General features: G+C 40.3%; 2 long non-coding RNA genes across 2 annotated transcripts; one reads left to right on the plus strand and one right to left on the minus strand.

Annotated features, from left to right (window-relative positions):
• Nucleotides 1-202: 202 nt before the first annotated feature.
• Nucleotides 203-4,258, minus strand: LOC112844912 (uncharacterized). Its single transcript, XR_003217681.1, has 3 exons — nucleotides 4,011-4,258; nucleotides 1,114-1,250; nucleotides 203-242 (listed from the first exon to the last, which is right to left on the minus strand). It is a non-coding gene; the product is annotated as an uncharacterized LOC112844912 (long non-coding RNA).
• A 328-nt stretch (nucleotides 4,259-4,586) lies between these two features.
• LOC112844909 (uncharacterized) lies at nucleotides 4,587-6,545 on the plus strand. Its single transcript, XR_003217677.1, has 3 exons — nucleotides 4,587-4,710; nucleotides 4,829-4,974; nucleotides 5,057-6,545. It is a non-coding gene; the product is annotated as an uncharacterized LOC112844909 (long non-coding RNA).
• Nucleotides 6,546-7,430: the final 885 nt, after the last annotated feature.

Genomic DNA, 7,430 nt, shown 5'->3' on the forward strand with positions numbered 1-7,430 from the left:
CTGTATGGACAAATTATGAAACACTCACTAAAATAAATAGATTCAAACAAAGAGGGCTAACAGTACAATAAATAGTACAATCATTTACAGGAAGTAGACACATTTTTGCTGGGTTGTACATGTTGTAAAAGCAATTTAAAAAAGTTTTATTGAATATTACAGAACTTTCTTTAAAAGCACAGATAACTGAACAAAAACTTGCCTTTAGGGAGCAGCACAATCCCAAGGATCAGCACAAGGACCTGCATCGTGTGATGGTCAGACAGACGTGAATTTTAGTTTAATTTTTGTTCAGGTTATAAGTAATTCCTATTGGAGGGAGTGGTCTCCTCTCTCTGACCACTCCTTAACTTTTCCTTTGACAGTGAAGGAGCCTGACTATCAAAAATGTTTATGTGCACAGCAAATATTAGCCTTTGTTCAATTTGTAAATTATCAATCGTATTGGTAAACATGTTATTTGAAAAGATTTTTGAACTTTTAGATATGCTTCTGAGATCCTATGAAAGCTCGTAAATAATCAGTTTCTAGTTCAAAAGGATGGCTAGTCAAACAATAACACTTTGCATAATTTGAATATGATTTGGTTAACTTCAATGACTAACTAGCTTTGGGAAAAGCCACTAATGAAATGTAATCAGTTAAAATCCAGGTACAAAACTAACTACAAAAATACTGTACAAATATTACTAGTCTACTAGTGGACTAGTTGCATTAAAGGTTGCACTTACTGCTGTCGCTCCTGCATAAAAGTAAATGGGAGGACAGAGACCCCTTCCTCTACACTGGAAATTTTGCACTTGTTCCACAGTTACGACCTGGCTCAAAAGCCACAAAATAAATATGGAAACTAACACCAGAGTTTGACAGGGAAGAGGGTGAAACACACTGGGATTAGCAATGGTTTATGTGGGAGCTCAATGTTTAAAGACGTTTATGATGTCTTTGTAAGCAAACCTATTTCAAAGGTTGATGAGATGCTGAAAGAACTTTATTTCTACATTCATGTTGGTTGTCCTGTTTTTTTTAAATTCATAGATTTTGAATGGTAGCATATGAATAAATTGGCCTAATCAGTTATTCTAAATGTGAATAGAAGTTTATAATGTTTACCAGTTTTTCTCAGTGAGAATAGTGACAGCTGACAGCGGCATGGTCAGTATTTGGCTGGAGCTTTGAAACCATGGTGGAGAGTGCAGGGTGTCCTCTATAGCCGGGGAGCAGAGAGAACAGTGGGTATGTTCCTGACCCTAAACAACATGCAAAAACAATTTACTTTTCACACAATACACGAGAACCGACTTTAGTTTTACCTTATGAGAAAAAGCATTTCTGTAACCTGCTGTGGCCAAATTATCCTCACCAACATACTGACCTCGGTTGTCAGATAGTCCTGCCTCAGGACTGGAAAAATATAGTTTTTAACATGTTTAAATTCTTTGTATCTCGCTCTTTTTAATCTGAACAGGCCCCTAAAATGAGGCAGTGATCATTGTCGGCCTCTCTTGGTCTTTGTTGCCACCGTTCATTTTGAAGCTCAGTTTTTAAAACTTTATGATGTAACTACAGCCAACACATGCAGCAGTAAATTAAAGACTAGACTCGTCGTATTGTGGCTGGATTATCTCAACTGTCCTCGTGATTTAAGTTTGGTCCATTTACAGCACCTGCCATGTGATTCCATTTGTCCCTGACCATCGGGAACCCTCACGTTAACTTACAAAGCTTCGAAGATGTTTGGAGGGTGTGAGTGCAGATCTGTGTCAGTGTACATGCGTATGTGTGTGTGTGTGTGTGTGTGTGTGTGTGTGTGTGTGTGTGTGTGTGTGTGTTCTGTGCACAATCAAGAGACAGTGTCCCTTCACCCAGTTAAGCAAAAGTCAACAATCTTTGATCAACGCGGGTGGCCTTGAATGAGGGGAAAGAGAGTCACAACAAACAGTCTTATTATCTAAAGGACGTGATAGCAGAGCTGTACTCAGAAATCCCTCAATCAGAGCATTGTATATTATTTAATCTTAAAAAAAGGTTAAAAACCCAAATATATTTGCATATATTATAGAGGCCGACAATAGTACTGAAGAGTGACCGTAGAAAACATGGACGACCTAACAGATGTAGCAGCTGCAGTCACGGAGAAACTTTCTTATCTCTAAAATGGCCAAAACAGTTCCTATTTTTATGGCCTGACAGTGTGAAGCCTCCACCTACATCACTGAACTGCTCCACCCTGTTTGACTTCTGTACTCTTCACTCTGTGGCATCTTTAAACAGCTTGGTTCATGTGTGTCCACTGTGCCTTCATCAGCACTGTTTTTGTGTGTCTGTAAATAAGAGTTTTGGGTTGTTGTTGTTGTTTTTTTAAGAAAAAAAACAATGGTAATGAGTGAATTCCTTCTGTGAATGAATGAAACATGAGCAGTATGTAAGTTTTAATAAAGATTTACATGTAAATGCTCTTTACTTCTGTGCCTGTAAACAAACAGTGAATGGATCTGATTATGAAATTATGAACCTGTATCTGCTGTGTGGACAGACTGATCACTGGAGTTGAAGTTTTGTCTCCTGAATCCTACATTTAGGCTCCGTCTCCTACCTGCCAGCCAATCTTTGACAAAAACTTGACTGGATTAGTGAGAACCAGAGAGTCACTGAATGCAACACAGCAGGTGTTCAGCAGATTCCTGTAAATCACATGAGTAGTACAGGAGAGTGACTGAGTACACTTCCTCTTTGTGATGGAGGTGATTTTCTTCTTTATATTGTGTCAGATAAAGTCTGACAGCTTTTCTTGAATTCATTTCATATGATGTCTTTTCACAGATGAAACCAGACAACAGTAAATCAGATGCTTTACACTACCTTCACATGACCTTCATCTGTAACCATTAATCACTTCCTGTTATTCCCAAAGGATCTCTGAAATCCTCAGATACTTTGAATCCATCTCCCAGTTTTCAGGTCAAAGCAGCTTTGAGCAGTAATCAGCAGGATTTTTCTGCTCTTGGCTCTTGAGAGGCTGTCACACTTTCTCCCTCTACCTTATCTTTTCTGCTTGGCTTCTCATGTCTTTGTATAGTCTCGCTTATTCTCTAACCCTAAGAGAGTCTCCCAGACTTGTTCTCTAAAAACCTGAAGAAGAATTATAGATTTGATCAACTGGTCCCTTAACGAAACCGACACCCTCCTGAGCTTGGGAGATCCCGTCCTTGTCCTGCAGAGACGTTTGCTGCCGGATACTCGTCGGTCGCATCGCATGTCTGGCAACAATCTCGATGGAGGACATTGAATGACATCTACCAATTTGGAACCACGATAACAGAGTTCTGGCTGATTGGAGGTGGCTCGGACCTGGCTTATCGAAGAACAAGAAGCAGCTACAGCTGTTCAAAATCCCACAAGGCTGGCTGACATGATAGACAATGGGCAGGGCTGTGAGCACTCAGACTGTGTTTATTGAACACTATATGGATAAGATGTTGGAGAAGAACAATGGGAATTGAGAGACCTGGTGACCAGTGACAGACATTAGACCAACTGTAAAACTGGATGCAGTTTGTTCGCACTAACCAGAACAACAACCATCTTCATCTCATGCAGCCCACCTGGTGCCAGCTGGATGCTCAAGGCAAAAGCTGATGGGAATAACAAATTCCCCCTTAGATAATAAGACTGTTTGTTGTGACTTTCTTTCCCCTCATTCAAAGGCCACCATCAGGAGCTCACAGTCAGCCATGAGTGAAGGTGTCCTCATGGTTCAGCTGTGTTCACAGTAACAGTCCATGAATCCTCTGATGATCACACTTAACCTGTCAGCCCGTCACAAATAATCTAGTTATTGTTATTCTGTGTGACTGATAACACAGATTTAATTTACAGCTCTGAACACAATAAATAAACAGATAAACCGCAACCAGCATCTGTCTCTGCAGCCTCTGCTGTGCTGCACTAAACACACTGTGGACAGGATTTTGGTGTTTTCATAGTTGAAAATGATAAAAACTGCTGACCTGTCGGACCAGCTGGAGTCTGAGCTGGAGTCAGTCACAAACAGGTTGAACAGGATGTGTTCTGTGCAGCACTTGCATGTAAAACAGAAGCAAAGCTGTTCCTGTGAAATGAAACTGAAAGCCTCTCTGAGCGTCTCCGTGTAGAAAATGGAGGCTGAGCTCAGTCAGATCACTCAGCCTGCAGACAAATGGAGGAGTGTTTGAGACGTGCAGATAAACAGTCACAGCTTTGTGTCGGCCTCTGAGGGCTCAGGGATCAAGTGCATGACGCCTCTCTGCACACACTTTGAGTCCTTATTCATATTTTCTATAAGTCCTCATCTCTGTGGACCTGAGGGATTACCCACAGTTCATAGTGCTGTGATGTTCAAAGCATTAAGAACAAGGACGGAAATAAATAAATAACCAAACTGAAGGTTCAGAGGAATGTAGCTCATCTAAAAATCTGTAAAAAGGTTTTTGTTAATGAACAGAAAATGTATTTTCTTTTATTTCTATAAACATTGAAAAACAGGAATTTTCTGTCATTTAATTGTTTTTCTGTTACTTCATTCATTTGGTTTTGTATGAGTGGTCATGGCAGAGAAGTTCCTCCTTCACATTCTGCAAAAACTTCCATTTGGCCGATGTGGATTCTTTGCTGGGCCGATTCTGGGCCCCGGGCCTTATGTTTGACACTCCTGCACTCAACCGTTTACAGGTTTGGAAACTAATTACAGAAAAGACAAAAGAATCGAACTCTGAAAATGAAGCGAATGACATCAATTTTAAATGTGAGCATAATTTCACCTAAAAGGCTTTTTATGTCTCATTTTCAGGCTCTGGTTGTTTGAGGCTGTTTGAGGCTCAGTTATAGACGATGATGCTTGAATTCAAACAGGCAGACAACATGAAAGATGAGGAAATCCCTGAGCACTGTGCAGAGGACTCTGAGGATCCTCAGCCGTCACTGTGACACGTGGCTGTATGTGCACATCTTTACTTTTAATAAGATGTTTCAACATTCAGACATGAATCTAACACAGTAACAGCTGCCTTTGTTTCAGATCCAGCAGAGAAGAAGCTCATCCCAGTTCACTGACAGAGACAAAGTTTTGGTGCTGTGATAACGACTCTGAGCCGATGACTCACTCTGATAACTCTGATAACATCTCCCTCCAAGTAATAACCTCCCAGCAGCAACTGCCACAGGCAAATGGGCATGAGGCAGGATAGTTTCACTTCCTGCAGTTACAGTGAAACAGTCTTTGTAATTCACATCTGTGTGACTCGTTTAAGTTTTTTGTCCTGACAGTGAAACTCTTACAGATACACATGTGATGCTGCTGCACATGTTAGTAAATCTGTCTCTAAATCTTCTTTAAAATTTCAGCCTTTGTAGTGAACACATGTTTCTCAAACACCAGGGTCAGAACACACTGTGGAAAAGTAAGATGCACATTTTGTAGTCCATCTTCTGGTCATTGTCGTTTTTACCCTGTGGATATCCAGCATCACGTTGTTAATGAGAGAGAGTGTAAGCTCATTCTCAGCACACGGCTCTGTTACTTTCCTAACTCCTTATCAGTTCCCCTAGCAACCTTTCCTTCACTGGACTTTCGGACTGTTTATTAAAAAAGGTTGAAGGTTTGATTATAGCTGTTCAAACTGATTTCCTGTTCCTTGTATATTTGTCACACTTACATGTTTCAGATCAGGAACATGTAGGTTTGGATTTGTTCCCTTAATAACAAACTCCTCCATTTACAAACTTCAGTTTGTATTTTCTTTGTCTAATATTTTAATGTGTTTGATCTGAAACATTTAAGTGTGACAAACATACAAAAACCAGGAAACCAGGAAGTAAACAAACACTGTTTCACCTCTGTATGTGTTTGTTTCCATCTTATGTTCTATTATGTTGTTTGTTTGAAACTTGTGATCAGTATTTTAAAGCTGTTAAACTGAAATCAAACACATAAACTACAAACTGGTCAGACATTAGAAAGGAATTGTTCCTCTGAGTATTTAAACCTGCTGTTGTGTTGCTTTTGTGCGCTGGTGTCACTGATGGCTGCTGCTGCTGTGACAACAGACACACAAATAGTTTGATGTCATCAGATATCACTCTGGATACACTGAGAGAAAAGCTGATTTACTTTAACACTCCAACACTGTTATTATGTCCTACAGTCTGAGTGTGTAACAGCACTGCCCCCGTGTGGTCAAACTGGGGCATTGCACATGATAATTCTAATCCACCAACATTTTTAGACCTCCACACACATCTGACCCTGATTCAGTGGAGACTTTAGAAACTTCCATGTTTCTATAGAAACTTCAGTGTTTCCAAAGTCTATTTCCTTTCTTATGATAATTTTAATTACTATTATTTGTTTTTGTTATTTTATGTGTCATAATCTTTTATTTTGTAGTTGTTTCAAAATGTTTTTTCTTTGTATCTGTACTTTGTAAACTAATGAGGGATCAAAAATGCTGTAAAAATGAATAAAAAGCTCAAACATAGACCCTCCTGTATGTACTCAGGTCTGTAAAGCCCAGCAATGACACCTGGTGGCAGAGAGGTTAACTGCAGTCACGTGACCGTCCTCCTTTTGCTGTTCAGTATGGTGTTATTTTTGTTCCACTATTCTGAGGGCACAGGAAAAAAAACATTTGAGTGCATGTAAAAAAAAAAAAAAATATGTGTTGCATTTTGAGGAGAGATTTATTTTGAGCGAAGAAAATTCATTGCTGCGTGCAAAAAATGTATTTCAGTGTTTGCTATTATCCATATACACACACAATAACAGCCCACATCGCTCAGTTTTTGCATTTGCTCTTGCTCAGATCTCTGCGGACCTGCTCGCAATGTGTTGCTTGCACTCTCAGCAGCTGTGTCCCAAAACGTCGGCTGCATCCACCGGAGGCTGCATTTGAAGGCCGATTAAGTTACAGTCAGGCGACGAAGGCTGTCCCAATTCATCGACTCCTTCAAATGCGTCCTTCACTTCCCTGAAATTGAAGGATGGGTCGGGTGTGTCCTTCGTGGCCCACCATATCCCAGAATTCATAGCGCGGCCCAGCCAAATTTCAGCTGCCAACACTGGCGGCCGCTACTAAGTTTTAAAATTACTCTTATTAATCTTTCTGGGTCACAAAATAAACTTCTGACATATTTTCAGGCAAGAAAGTAGCCGTGTAAATTTCAAATATCTGGTTTATCGAGACATCACATATTTACAAAAGTGCGCTGATGTTTTCGGAGACATCTGTTACCCACCAGCTCGATAGGGCTTTAGAGCGTGATGTCACAGGAGGGGGTGTGGTCACGATTTTTAGTCGAGCTGCCATGTTAGTAGGCCAAGCAAAGGGCTACAGGAGCGAAAGCAGATGGAAACATCAGCTATGGCTTGTACTTGCTGTGTTGTCGATTGCAGT

The sequence above is a fragment of the Oreochromis niloticus genome, unplaced genomic scaffold, assembly GCF_001858045.2.
Source record: "Oreochromis niloticus isolate F11D_XX unplaced genomic scaffold, O_niloticus_UMD_NMBU tig00002136_pilon, whole genome shotgun sequence".
NCBI lineage: Eukaryota > Metazoa > Chordata > Actinopteri > Cichliformes > Cichlidae > Oreochromis > Oreochromis niloticus.